At 44.3% G+C, this 14628-nt stretch overlaps 1 protein-coding gene and 1 long non-coding RNA gene across 12 annotated transcripts in view; both read right to left on the bottom strand.

The window, feature by feature from the left end:
• The window catches only part of ST18 (ST18 C2H2C-type zinc finger transcription factor), a 319368-nt gene extending 309308 nt beyond the window's left edge, over positions 1-10060 (bottom strand). For all 11 annotated transcript variants that reach the window (XM_078353509.1, XM_078353520.1, XM_078353515.1 and 8 more), the window contains exon 1: positions 9934-10060. The gene's annotated coding sequence lies outside the window, so the exon portion shown is untranslated. The remainder of the gene's footprint in view (positions 1-9933) is intronic.
• The window catches only part of LOC144579808 (uncharacterized), a 177023-nt gene extending 166659 nt beyond the window's left edge, over positions 1-10364 (bottom strand). Inside the window, exons 1-2 of the long non-coding RNA XR_013528224.1 lie at positions 10290-10364; positions 9934-10058 (exon numbers count right to left, since the gene is read on the bottom strand). This is a non-coding gene — a long non-coding RNA (uncharacterized LOC144579808). The remainder of the gene's footprint in view (positions 1-9933; positions 10059-10289) is intronic.
• Positions 10365-14628: the final 4264 nt, after the last annotated feature.

The following is a 14628-nucleotide window of genomic DNA, read 5'->3' as shown; positions in this document are numbered from 1 at the left end:
CTTTTTTTTTTTTTGAGACCGAGTTTCGCTCTTGTTACCCAGGCTGGAGTGCAATGGCGTGATCTTGGCTCACTGCAACCTCCACCTCCTGGGTTCAGGCAATTCTTCTGATTATATTTTGTGATTTTTTTCCCAGCCTCCTGAGTAGCTGGGATTACAGGCACGCACCACAGTGCCCAGATAATTTTTTGTGTGTTTTTAGTAGAGACGGGGTTTCAGCATGTTGACCAGGATGGTCTCGATCTCTTGACCTCGTGATCCACCCGCCTTGGCCCCCCAAAGTGCTGGGATTACAGGCTTGAGCCACCACGCCCGGCCAAAACATTTTTGACTCTTGCATATTTTCAACCATCTTTATGAAGCCTTCACACTTGATTGATAGTTTGACTGTGTATAAAAATACAGGTTAGACCTAAATTCCACTGTTTCTATGAGATAGTCCTAACTCATTATATTTTGTGATTATTTTCTCTTTAATCTCTCTCTTTCTCTAAGCTTAAAGAATCATTGTTATTTTTTGTCCTCAGAACAAAACTACAGGTGTGCCTAACTGTATGTGTTTTCATTCTTCTTGTAAACAAAGCCTGTAAAACTAGAAACTTGAGGCTCTCACTTTCCTGGAAATATATTGAATTGCCTTGTTGTTGATTTATTCCCCTTAGTATCCAATTGTCCTATTTTTTCCTCCCATATTTTAACTCTGTGCATTTTCTCCATTTGGAAAGAGGTTCCTCAACTTCACCTCCTAATGTTTCCATGGAGTTTGTATTTTGCCATCATGAAATATGATTTTAAACATAATAATTTTAAAAATAATTTTTTTTAATTATGTTTCTTTCCAAGAGTTTTCTTGTCATTGTTCTCCAAGTGCCGTGTTCCATGATTGGATCACGCTGGGGACAATGGCATGAGTTGTGGGGTTTCTTCTTCTTTACCGACTCCATTTCTTTCAAGCTGCTTTGCTCTGTTTGCCAGTTTTGCTTACTCCTCATTTCTCCTTGGTTAGCCTGGGACATTTAAGGATGACATAGTGCATGGCCGGTAGGGCTCTGGGTATGAGAGCTGACTTGGAGAGCTGCACTAGCAGGTGATCTTCCACTGGTCAGCATCTCCGGGACCTTTCTTCTTGGGTGCAAATCTCAGGAGGGGAATTTCTGGATGATAAAGACCTGGCTGCTATTATTGGAGGAGGCTGGTAGCGGGACAGGACAAGGACGGGAATCTCAACCTCCAGAATGCAAATATTCTCTCAATCCACTTGACTTCTGGGTGTGTACACTCAGGTGAGGCTGGGTCCTTCAGTAGAGAGACCTTCTTGTATTACCAATTCCAAAAAATAAACATGTGTCATGGGCTTCATCTCCTGCTCGTCTCCTGCACTATGAGGGAGGGAATATTGAAGATCTCCCTCTATTTCTATGAATCTCCAATCGGGCTTCTCTGCGTCAGCTGCCTCACTTCACTCTCCACTTCCAAAATTATCAAATACTCCCAATTTCTTAGCTATTGGAAGATTCTGCCCTGTCTATTAGATTGGCTGTCAACTTCCCATCTATCGTTTTAATTTTGAGGGTCCTGCTAAGTTATTTACAAGGACCACCCTGGCCAACATGGTGAAACCCCGTCGCTACTATTCATCCATATCCTGGCTTCTAGACTTTTTAAAATCATCTTCATTATTTCTGTGGGGATTTGGAGAAAAGCAAAAGTACACACATATGTTCAGTCCACCATCTTTGCCGAGAGATGCTCCAGATGGACTTCAGAGACACAACATCTTTCACATGTTTCATTCTATTTTACTTCTCTTGCCTTTCCTTCACATTGTTTGTTAGTCTCTCTTTTCTGTTCTCATTTTTGTAGCGTTTTCTTTGGTCTCCAGGAGGTTTCCTTTCCTGCATGCTTGTTTGACCTGTACGACTTTTCAACTTGTTTTGTCTATTTGACATAGTTTGGATCAATTCTCCTGTACTTACCACGTGCCCCACCCTCTCTGACACCTGCCCACATGTTCCTGGGAACTCAGGTTGGGGAGTTGGTTATTTTCCCTTCTCCTACTCTTGTTCGACTTGACCACATGGGGAGGAGTCAGAAGGAGCTTCCCCTTGGGTTTAGGAACTTAGGGTTTGTGGACTGGGATTCTTCCCTTTAAAATTCTGCATCAATGCTCTGGCTACATCCCTAGAGGCACGTTGGGTCCTTCCCACAATTCAGTGGAGCCACATTCACACAATCCGCTCCAGGCCTTCCCTTACCCTGTTTCAGGTTTTCTCCCCAGGGATCGTATAGTTTCCTTCCTCATAGGTGGGGAAAAGGCAGGAAAACCAACAGGTTGAGGTCCCAAGCTGCTCTACAGCAGGGGAAAAGAACTTCGCCTGGGGTCTTCCCGGCCCTCATCGCTTGGGTCTCTGCCACCTGAAGAATTGTGTCTTGCCTGGTCTTTCATTTTCCATCCTGCTAAATCTCTGTGATTTGCTAAAATAAGAATTAGCTTTGATGATTCTAACCTTCCTACCTCCTCTTGTTCTCCATCTTTTCAGCCTGGGAAAAACACGGAAGTTCCGACCTCAGGGACCTTCTCCTTTCCTTTGCCATTTGCGAACCCTTCCAGGTTTCTCTGCAAGCTGGGCCATGGTGGGAAAGTTTTTCAGGTTTCATCTCCTCGCCTCACCTCACTCAAATGTTGGGATGAGGTAAAGTCTTGTCTCTCCCTGGTCTCTGCTTTCAAAGTTTACAAATCATGGCACAATGTTATATAATTTTTTTTGATTTTTTAAAGTGTTGTTTTGTACTTTTAAAACTTCATTCTATTATCTTACTGTGAACATCACCAGTGCTTAAGGATTAATTTTCTTTTCTTTTTTTTTTTTTTTTCAAGACAGAGTCTCGTTCTGTTGCCAGGCGCCAGGCTGGAGTGCAATGGCGCAATCTCGGCTCACTGCAATCTCCGCCTCCTGGGTTCAAGCAATTCTCCTGCCTCAGCCTCCAGAGTAGCTGGGATTACGGGTGCACACCACCATGCCCAGCTAATTTTTGTATTTTTTTTTTTTAGTAGTGACAGTGTTTCACCATGTTGGCCAGGATGGTCTTGATCTCTTGACCTTGTGATCCACTCGCCTTGGTCTCCCAAAGCGCTGGGATTACAGGCGTGAGCCACCGCACCCGGCTTAAGGATTAATTTTTATTATTTCTGAAAATGTTGCCAACTTGTTTCTTCAGTTTCCTCACATACAAAATGTGGATGTAATAACGCCTACCTGGTGGAGATGTTGTGAAAATATAGTCAAATAAGTATTGTGAGGCATTCTGTGTGTTCCTAGATTAATAATGAAACCACACAAGACTACAGCCTGGAAACCAGAGATACTGTCTCTCTAGACTAATAGTACATTACTCAACAGTCACCAAACATAGGTAATACCAAACGTACCAAATGGCAACCCTCATAATCGCAACTGGTTCAGGAAAGGATCAGCAGCAGATATTAAAATCAATGAGATTTTTTAAAACCAATATATTAACATACCCCAAAATATCTTTTTACAAGGTAAAATTCTTACAAAAGTAAAAACAGGACCTTTGCTATGATTGATACTTACAAAGGAACAAATAGCAGTCTTGCTATGGTTGATACTTCCGAAAGGGAAAACAGTAGCTTTGCTATGAGGAAGTCCAGTACGTATCATCTTACCCAGTGAACAAACCAGTAACGTGGCAAATCGATCTGTGTGCTTTCTGACATCCAGGACTACACAGATCACAATATCACTCCTGTGGAATTCCTGCCACAAGGAATAACTTGAATCGAATCATGAAGAAACACCATAGAAACCCAAACAGGGAAAGTGTACAAGCCAGCTGGCCTCTCTGTCCACAATGTCAGGATCACAAGAGAGAAAGACCCAGGAAATGTCCCTGATTAGAAGAGATTTATGAGGCACGACAATGAAACACAGGGCCTGGTCCTGCGTTCAGTCCTGGACCGCAGCTGTCCAGCTTTGGTTGTCTTTCCTGTGATGAACATTGTTGTGTCAACTGGTAACATCGGAATACGGTGTATAGGTTGTGTTACTGTCAATTTCATGCTTTGATCTTGTATGGTGGGTATGTAAGATTAGGCCCATGCGTTCAGTAGCATACCCTGAGACGCACTGCAGTAAAGGGGACTCACACCTACAACTTACCACAGATGCTTCATCACGAAAAACAGAAACTTACATATAAATACACACACACACACACACACACACACATACCCACGGAAATAGAGATGGATGATGGGAGCAAATGTGGTCGAAGGTGAACGACTGGGGAATCTGAGTGACTCAGGAATTATTTATGCTACAACTTTGTAGTTATAACTTTTTCTAAGTTTGAAATTGTTTCAAAATAAAAGGTTCGAAATATCAGTACTAAGGCGTAAACGCCTTAGAGACAGCTGTTTCTGAAGCAGTAATGAGGAAAGCTGTGGTTTGGGATTTACATCCTAACATCACCATTTAATAATTTTATGATATTAAATGTTTATCCTTACTTCTCTGAAAATCTCAGTTCCATTGTCTGTAGAATAAAGGTAACAGGAACAACCTCTAAGGGCTTTTGAGAGAATTAAGCGAGACCGCACATTCAAAGCACTGAGACCCACCCTGCACAGAGCATGCTCAGATATCTGTTGCAAGAATGAATGACAGGCACTGCCGAGAGGGAAGGAGCAGGGGCAGAGGGCTGTTTCCAGGCCCAGGAGCACATGCTCGCTCACTCCTTCCCTGGTCTCATAACAGAGCCAGGATTTAAGAGATGAAGGCAGGCCATGTGATGGATAAAGATGTGACCCAAAGACCCAGCACTGTTTTCCAGAACTGACCTCAGGAGAAGGTGCAAGCAGCGCTCTGGGGACATGGCCAGGCAAATCCCTCTTTCCCCACTGCCCCTGAGCATTCCCAGACATTTAAAACTAACCCATCATTTGATATTTCCATCACTTCCTCATCTTTTCTCTCAAACTATAAGTACCGGCCGGGCGCGGTGGCTCACACCTGTAATCCCAGCACTTTGGGAGGCCGAGGCGGGTGGATCATGAGGTCAAGAGATCGAGACCATCCTGGTCAACATGGTGAAACCCCGTCTCTACTAAAAATACAAAAAAAATTAGCTGGGCATGGTGGCGCGTGCCTGGAATTCCAGCTACTCAGGAGGCTGAGGCAGGAGAATCGCCTGAACCCAGGAGGCGGAGGTTGTGGTGAGCCAAGATCGTGCCATTGCACTCCAGCCTGGGTAACAAGAGCGAAACTCCGTCTCAAAAAAAAAAAAAAAAAAAAAAACTGTAAGTACCAACTTATCTGAATTTTAACCAATGTTTCAGAAAAACAAAATCCCCAAAATTCTAGTGGGGGTTAATGCTCAGACTTTTTCTATAAGATAAACAGTAAAAACACCTTTTTTAAAAACATTCTTTTTTTCCAGACTCTTCCAAGTACTCAAAACAACATGCAGCCCCTCACTTTACTTAGCTTGTCCAGACCCAATCACTGTTTTAACCGGTCGGTAGCTGTAATTACGTTTACGCCTTTTGAACAAGCTGATGAAAAGAAGCGCTTGCTTACGGTTCCCGTCAATGAATGCAGAGCTTAAACTAGTCTTCAGCTTATACAAACGTGATGCTTATTAATTCAGAATATTCATTCAGTTGTGGAAACATGATGACAAAACTCCATGTTAGCATTGCACAGAAATCCTTCGGCTCAGGAATAAATGGCCGAGACTCGGGATTCATATATCTCTCTGGATGTTTAAAACGGTGATTTAGGTATCAAAACTGTAACGTCGACGCTCTGAATACACAGATTATGAATTATCAAAATAAGTCCGTTCTGATTAAGAACTCTCCAGCTGGATTTCAGCTTAAGAAATTCAAGCACTGCCTATGTGGAGTCCAGTCCACGCCAACACCACAGGGTCCTTTTTAATTAAAAGCCAGTGAGATGACTCATGCCACCTGTTTCGTTCATCCTGCTATCTTCCTATTTTGGTCAGAGTTCTCTTTTGAGGATTAAAACTTTTATGAAAACAAATAGAAATATTTATTCAAATTGATTACTACCATTTATGTAATCAATTTATTCAAATTGATTACTTCCTGACAACTACATTTCCCACTATAAAATTATGTTTATCTATGTTAATTGTAATAACCCAAGGATTATTCAAAGTGACAATCACAGTGGTAAGTGTAGCTGTTGGAAGGGCTAGTAGCTGGAGCAGCTACTGTATACTTTCACATATCAATGGAAATAGCCTTTCTAAAATTGGTTATCGACCCATGAAAGTAAATCCTTAAAAATCTGCCTGCTTAGATACATTTCATTGAAATGTTTACATCTCAGTAAGTACATTGAACGAAATGAAATATAACAAATCCAGGGAGAAGGGAATGGTGAGGGGTGGGGGAAGGGGTGGTCACCATGCTTCTGTGGCTGGATCCAGATGACACATGACTCATTGTTGCAGCTCTCTAGACTTGGAGCTCCATGTGGAGCTGATAGAGAGACTTTCTGCAGAAGCCCTGTCCTCAGACGGCAATCTGCTCCCACTTACAGAGCTTACGAGTGGGATTTGCAGGCTGTCCATATTGTATTGTCTCATTTGCCATCGTTCTAGTCACTAGTCAATCAGCTGTGAAGACAGGAGTCAAAATAAAGGGGGGAAAAGGGTGATGGTGTAACTGCCCTGCCTGCCTAGATGAGGTGAAACCTTTCCTTTTAAACACAATAAAGAACATAATCAATGTTAAGCAGAGGAACCCCTCACAAACCACAGTACCAGAGACTCCAGTTACTCCCTACTCCGTTGTTCGGGAACTCTTCCTCTAAGCAAAATGGAACAAGACTCTAACCATGGATTCCCAGGGGGTTATGTGAGAAATGAGATGTGGAAAATGATTCTCACAGACCAGCGTGCATGTGAGTCAGCTGGGGTCCTGAGGCACCTCTCAGATTTGGGGGCAGTCACTCCCTGGTGGGCAGGCGATCAGGCCTTGAAAGAGTCCTTGGGGACACCCAGGGTAAGAGTTTGGGGCTCTAGGAACTGTGAGAAGAGTTAAACAGAACCCAGAACACAAGATGTGGCTTGTGGTCTTCCCCCCCAAATGCAAATGAGAGCTTGACAAACGGAACCCGCAGGCACCCAGCTGAAGTCTTAACACCCAAGCAGATCCTTCTGTGAAATCCATCCCTCTCTTCACCACATCACTCACATTAGCCTGTTACATGAAGTCTTTTGAGCTTTTCCTTTTGCTACACACATGACTCATACAGGAAAGCAAAGTGAGCTGAGAGTTCAAGGGCACTTTCGACTAGAACCAGATGAATTGTTGCAGTTGCCTGGGAAACCTCTGAAGACAAGCGTACTTGATATGTCAGATATCTGAAGTTAGCATGAGCCAAAGTCATCTAGAAGGTAACTCCAAGAAAGCTAATGGCATAAGAGGGACACTTGGCTTGTAAAAGTAGTCCCAATTTGTTATGTGCTCATGAACTTTTGCAAAGAGGAAAGGATTTTATCATCCTAATTAACCTGGAAGAATGATGGTCTTAAATGCTAACTTTCAGATTACAAAATAAAATTTAGTGAAAAGACATTTAGATCCCCTAAACATTTATGCACAGACCGTGAAACTAGAGTTTATAATAACCCTGGAACGAAATAGAACATGTTCCCACAGAACTGTCCCCTCAGATTCTTTGGAATTCTGTTTCAGTGTAGCCGGTTTTCCCTCCAGACTGCAAGGGTAAAATGTGTGTCCAAGGTAGAGTGTCACATATGTTTTATTATAAAACAAAGAACGTTTTCTGCAGTTAATTCTCAGAAGAAAAAAAATTAACAAGTAAAACAATGGGCCATCACTGTGCATCAAGGACATAGGCATTTAATGGGAAACTTTCTAAGCTGCATTTGCTTCGAATGCTGTGTTGTTTAGGGATTCTTAAGCAGATCTGAATTTGTGATTTTTGCAATCTTTTTACCAGAAAAAAATCACTCCGAAAAGCTGCATAATGAAAAGTCGTGACCTCAGGGAATTAAAATTCTCTCCCGTGCACCTCAATCCTTCCGTATCGAGGGGCCCATTTTTAGCGTTTTGGAAAGTTTTGCTATTATTTTTTTTTATGTTTATAACATTTTATTTTATTTTATTTTATTTTATTTTATTTTATTTTATTGCATTTTAGGTTTGGGGTACATGTGCAGAGCATGCAATACAGTTGCATAGGTACGCACATGGCAGTGTGTTTTGTTTGCTTTCTCCCTTCACCCACATTTGGCATTTCTCCCCAGGCCATCCCTCCCCACCTCCCAGACGCTGTCCAGTGGGCGCTACTTTCAGGCACGTATTTCCATGTGAGGTTTCAAGACGTGTGTTTGAAACGCCTCGGCGACTTCATTGCTCTGCGCTGCCCTCTGCTGGTCAGCATGTGTAAATGGTGTCTGGAAAAAAGTCCAGGGCGGCCATCGTTTCTATCCTCCTGCATTTCCACCCCAATTCATCAACGCGCTGCTCAAAGGTCTGGGTTTCCTATGTGGCGGTGTACAGAGCTGAACTTTAATTCAAATCGTTTAAAGGAGTAATCAAAATAAAGCTGTTTTTAATCTCGGAATTTTTTATTTTCATTTCGTGTTGGAAATATAGGTTTTCTCAGACAACGCACAGTCACACACTAAGGACTCTGCCTCACGTAAAAGGTTGGGTTACAAAGTCAGTAAGAAAAATGATGTTATTTTGAGTATATTTACTGTAGGACTCTGTTGCTAAGAACGTCATTTTTATCTTGGCCTCATGAACATGGCTTACAGAAGTATCATTTCTTTGGCATAAACTATTTAGATTGATCTGAAGGAACCATTCCTACTAATTTGATGGCAATTTATCTGAAATAGTTAGAAAGATCGAGGCTCCGAGCTGCATGCAACAAATGCAACCACCAACTGCAGGAAAATCAGAAGCTCTTTCCGACTGCAACACGGCTGTGAGCCTCGCTGCCTGCCCTCCTCCAGCTGCAAGAGCTTTCCTTAACCACAGTCACGAGACAGAAAACTACACAGTCCTGAGAACCGACAGCTAATTTCTATGCCAGCTGGAGCAACAATCTCCTCATAGTGCTAACATTATGTGTACATATCGTACCAACCAATGAAAGTGGTTATTATGCTTTGCTTAAAAAACTCATCTACAATCCCAAGTACTGCGTAGTGACCAATGCAAACTTTGTCCCTCTGAGCCTCCTTCAAAACACCCATTCAAAAGTCCAAAATAAGGTTCATTCTCAGTAACCTAAATTACCTAGAATTTTTAAAAATCGACGGCTCAAAGAAAGAACCATGAAGTTTATTCCTCGGTGCCCGCACTCCAGCAAACAGACATGTAGCCGCACATGCTGCAGGTCTCCTACAGCGACAAGCAAGTGGTTCAAGTACTCAGCACGTCTCCATATTCAATGCTTATTATGTGAAAGCAACAGATGTACTTCTCATCTGAGCACAGAAGAAGCGATGTTTTAAAAAATCCTAAACAGAAGACGAGTCAGTCCCAGTGCAAATATAAATCTAAAGAAATTCCATACTGTACGAGTAACGGCTGCAATATTAAATACATGGACTTTTTAGCAGAAGAGTATCGCACTCACTCAGATGCCCTCGAACTGGTGAACGTGTCTTTGGCTGCTCCAGAGCCGGCATTAGAAACAACTCAGGTGGCCACTGATGGCCATGAGGGACACAGGGCTGCCACGCCCATGCCCAGGAGAGAGAGGGGCAAAAGGTGAGCCCTCCATCCTCCCTCTGCCCGTACCGCCCCAGTGGCATGTGTTTTCTCTCAAAGCTCAACCCAGTGTGATGTAATAAAATAACCTATATGTACTTTGTCCAATATTTGTCTCTTACCTTTACCTGGCGAGTGTCTACAGGTGTGCCGAAAGTTATCTTTTCCTAGATGTGTTCCAAAACGCTCTTACGCTATTTCTCTTAGGATTTCTCCACGCTGCCCCATTCACAAATTTTATTATTTTCTAAAGAAGAAAAAAAAAGATGTGATATGAGAATTATCATAAGAAAACCATTGGTTTTCAATCAAAGCTACACAGATGCCAAACCAATGTGAATGTCACCTCCACAACGCTACCAGGCACTGGTTTTCGTGTGGGATGATGCCAGGAACCTCTCTTCATGTGGCTTTATTAAAAGCCATGATCTGAGATGTCAAACACCCACAGTTACCACAGTCATTTTTTTCTCCTTACCTCTAGTATTCCCGTGAGGTCACATTCAGTTAAAAACATCCTGCCCTTCTCCCTACAAAAAGTTTCCATAGAATCAGAACACAGAGGCGCTGCAACTTGCTAACTTTGCTCTGTGTTATTTACCAACCGCACAAAGAAAATGCTGTCTATTCAGAACTCATTTCAAAACTCTTTTCACTGAGAGTGAGCGAACAAGCGGGCTCATGTCCCGAGCCCGGTCACATCTCCAGCGGTCCGGTGATGGCCGTGGGGCCGGCGCCGAGTGGCACGGCCTCTGCGTTGACCCACAAGGGTCTGTTGTCCACGCCGCATGGACCACACAGGCCGACAGGAGTCAAGAAAGGGGGAGGGGTGGGGGCTCTTCCAGTTTCTCACCCCGAGTTTCTTTTCTTGTTTGCCCCAAATATCTGTCAGGAGGCAGCCCTCTCCCCTCAAGGCTGCTTCATCCTGGACGTGCAAGGTGTCCCCGCAGTGACAAATACAGAATCTGCTCGGTGGGCCTGGGTTCGAGGCCCGACCTCCTCACTGGGTTACGGCATGTGGGTAGGTTATTTAAACCACCTGGAACTCAGTTTCTCTTTGTGTTATGCTGTTAGCGATGGTACCTGGCTCCCGGGGTTTGACGAGTAACTGGATTTTTAGGACAGGCTCCCTCTCTCTCCGTCCAGCTAAGGGTGGAACAGTCAGCTCCCGGCAGGAAACTCACCCTCCCCGCGTGCCACGGAGCGCGGAGGAAACAACCCGGGGGCTTCCTTAACGACTCCAGATCCCTCAGCCAGATTATGGATATGGGAAAAGCTTAGATTAGAAAGAGGCCTTTCTAAAGGGGCCTCCTTGGCCTCCTGTCCCACATTTCCAAGGCCCACGGAATGGGGGCTTCGATGCTTTTTTCCTGCGGCTGGGAGACAGGGGCCGGCCACACAAACCCAAGCAGACCACGCGGCAGGGTCTGTCCCAGAATCTGCCTAAGACAGCAGAGGAGCTGGCAAACCGCTCTGGGGGCAGAGCCAGAGGCCACGGGCGGATGCACGCAGCACAGACTGCACCTGCCGAGCGAGGGTGGGGTGGAGGAGGCAGGAGAATGAGAGTTCCCAGGAAAAGTTGTGTGTCCTTTACCAGCAAGAGAAATCCTGTCCAACATGTGCAACCAGGGATCCTTGGAGGTGGGAGCAGACCCAGGCAAGAAGGGGCTGGAGGTCATCCACTGGACAGCCAGGGCTGAGGAAGGTATCCTATTGTCCCGTAACGACCTGAAAGGAGATACACCCACCAGGGGCTTCCAAAGCCTCAGCGCTCCAGAGAGCCGGTCATGGAGAGCTGACCCAAACCGTCTGCCAGATCAGAAAATAGGACACCAGCCAACCAGGTTAGAAGAGGCTGAAGTTCCTACCTCTCCTTCCTGCATGCACCCAACATGCGCCCTATGGCCACAGCAGTTGCGCTGAGATGGCATGGGAGCAGGAGCAGAGAGAGAGCAGAGTCACTGCAGACAGGCAGACAGGACATGCGGGGGCAGAGGCAGCTAGGCCAAGGTCAGTTTCTCATTATTACATGGGACCAGACACAGTAAGTGCTGAAATGAAACCGCTTCTGTGATTCCAGAAGACTTTCTGGATTATCTGAGAGCGGCAGAAGAAGCATGGGGGCCCTGCCAGACTTTTCATCCAGGGGTCATGGATTTGGTCCGGATGAATAAAGTTACCAGAACAAAAGAACAAAATTAAGTTGTATTTGGCTCTGTTTAGTTGTGTTTTTTAACGTATCAGTTACTTCAACCGCATATGATAAACTCTTCTGCTACACTGGAAGCGGCAGGAAGACAGAGAACCTGCAATTTCTGTTTCTAGAGATTTCTCCAGAGCCCAGGACCTGGCCCACGCAGTCAGCTAGCTGTCCTGCGTGGTCCTACTTGGTTGTTTTATTTTAAGCTATTCATTTCAGTCTTTCCAGAGTAATCCAGATCAATATATTTTTGCTTAAACTGCTTGACTGCCTCTAAGACGTTCTTAATACTACATTAGTTTTTCTTTGTGTGCCTTCTCCAAAAGCTCTCTCTCTCTGCCCCTGTGTCTTTCAAACAACCTTATATATCTGTAACATTATACCTCATATAGAAGGCACAATCTGAGTCTTACACAAGATTTGATGGTTGGCAATCAAAAGAACACTAATCAAAGAGCACCTTATCAAGCTAACTGGAGAAGCTCGAGGTACATCGCAAAATCCATCAGGATTTTTTCTTGTGAGTTTCTCTTTGTGGATCAACATTGATCTTTTTTCCAGAAAAAGAAAAAAAGACACCAGAACTTTTTCCAACCATTCCGTTTTTTTTACACCCTACCCCATCCCACATGCTAAAGAATTTCTAAGAAGGGCTTCACCAGCTACTTCTCCACTCTGGGTTGCAGATAAGTTCAAGTATTTTGAATGGCACGGAAGCGATTTCTCTTTGGCCAAAAGAGAAACTCAGGGGAATGAAAAAAATCAAAAGGCAAGCCTACTTGTGAGCTTCCCAAACTGAGCGAGTTTGGGTGCAGCATATGTAGACTCAGTTTTGGAAACCACAATATGCCATTCATCCCTAACTAGATGACGGGACAGAAATGCTGTTACTGAACCAAGCAAGGAAAATATGCTTGCTGATTACCCAAAACAAACTTGCAAAATTCAACTTCTAGTGCTTCAGATTTTCAGAGGGGAAAATCTTTCTCATGTGTAATTGTGAACTCTTTTTTTTCACTTGCTAAGTGAAGATGAGGTACATTTGGAAAGATGGGGCTCTTACCTGATCATAGATGAATGAAGAACACAAAAAAATGGTTGCTCGAGAAAATTCCAGAATAGCTAAGCAGAATCCCTTCCTCAAGATGAGAATGGGTATGTGTGGAGAAAGAGTGGGTGGTGTCAAGGGTACTGACATTAAAACACAGACCTCTGGGGCGTGCGATTTGGCTCAGCCAAGGAAACACAAACTATTGTGCCCTTGGTTACTGAAAACCTTTCATCCGTTCATCAAGGAGCCCCATTCACACCACTCTCTCCTGGGCTGTAATGCGGTCTTCTCTCTAAGAGCCGATGTTGAGGCCCAGGTAAAGCTGACAGAGAAAGCTGAGGAATTTCCACTGGGGCCACGCCAGGGGCACTGCCTTGGAGACGCAGCCGCAGGGCCTTCCTGCAGAGGACAGCCTCCTGACTCAGCTCATTCTTTCTACTTCCCCATCTCTCTCCTCATTGAGAAAAAAAGCCATAATAGAGACTCTTAATCTGTCCAAATGCAAATCCTACTTATTTGTCCATCAGTTATCTCTGGACTTCAAAGCACATCCACAAAGCATTTTATCTACAGGTACCTACTGTTGAGGGCTGGAGTCTTTGGAGAAGTTGAATTTGCCGTAATCGATCTATACACAAATACTCATCCGTCAATAAGAAGCTATTACTATGAGCAGTGGCAAAGCATTCCAGTAAGATGGCAGAATCGGCCGGGCGCGGTGGCTCAAGCCTGTAATCCCAGCACTTTGGGAGGCCGAGGCGGGTGGATCACCAGGTCGGGAGATAGAGACCATCCCGGTCAACATGGTGAAACCCCGTCTCTACTAAAAATATAAAAAAAAAAATTAGCTGGGCATGGTGGCGCGTGCCTGTAATCCCAGCTACTCGGGAGGCTGAGGCAGGAGAATTGCCTGAACCCAGGAGGCGGAGGTTGCGGTGAGCCGAGATGGCGCCATTGCACTCCAGCCTGGGTAACAAGAGCGAAACTCCGCCTCAAAAAAAAAAAAAAAAAAAAAGAGAGAGAAAGAAGGCAGAATCTAGACAGCGTTCCACAAAATGTGCTGTGAGATACTGAATTTCTGGCTGCTTCTAAGTGTTTCTCACTTGCTAAAACGGCCATTTCATTAAGTACTCGTTTCTTAAAGCATCATTACAACAGTCACGGAGTTGTCTTCTACTCAGAAATAACTGCCTGGGATTCGGAGTCTGCCGTTGATTTTGTTTGGGGTTTTTCCCCTGGAATACTAGATTCGTTTGAATCAGAGAATGAACAGCAAAGGTTGACCTAACATTTATCCTCAAATCCTGGCTCCTAGAGGAGTCAGTATGACAAGATGATAACCTAGTAATTATCGGAGGGGCAACATCTTCTCTAAAAAACTGCGCCCGAGCAAAATAGGTAATGATTACTCATGCCCGGATTCCATAGCTTTAATTCTCGGCTTTCTGAAGATGCCTTTTGGAGGCTGCAGACAGCACTGGCAGGATGAAAAGAAAAAGAAAACGTTTGCTGGCAACTTGTAAAGTACAACTAGCACTCCCATCTCCGCCGCGCTGCAAAATGCAC

This window comes from Callithrix jacchus, chromosome 16 (assembly GCF_049354715.1).
Source record: "Callithrix jacchus isolate 240 chromosome 16, calJac240_pri, whole genome shotgun sequence".
NCBI classification, from domain to species: Eukaryota; Metazoa; Chordata; class Mammalia; order Primates; family Cebidae; genus Callithrix; species Callithrix jacchus.
Note: the sequence above shows the minus strand (reverse complement) of the source record. Positions and strands in the feature narration are given on the sequence as shown.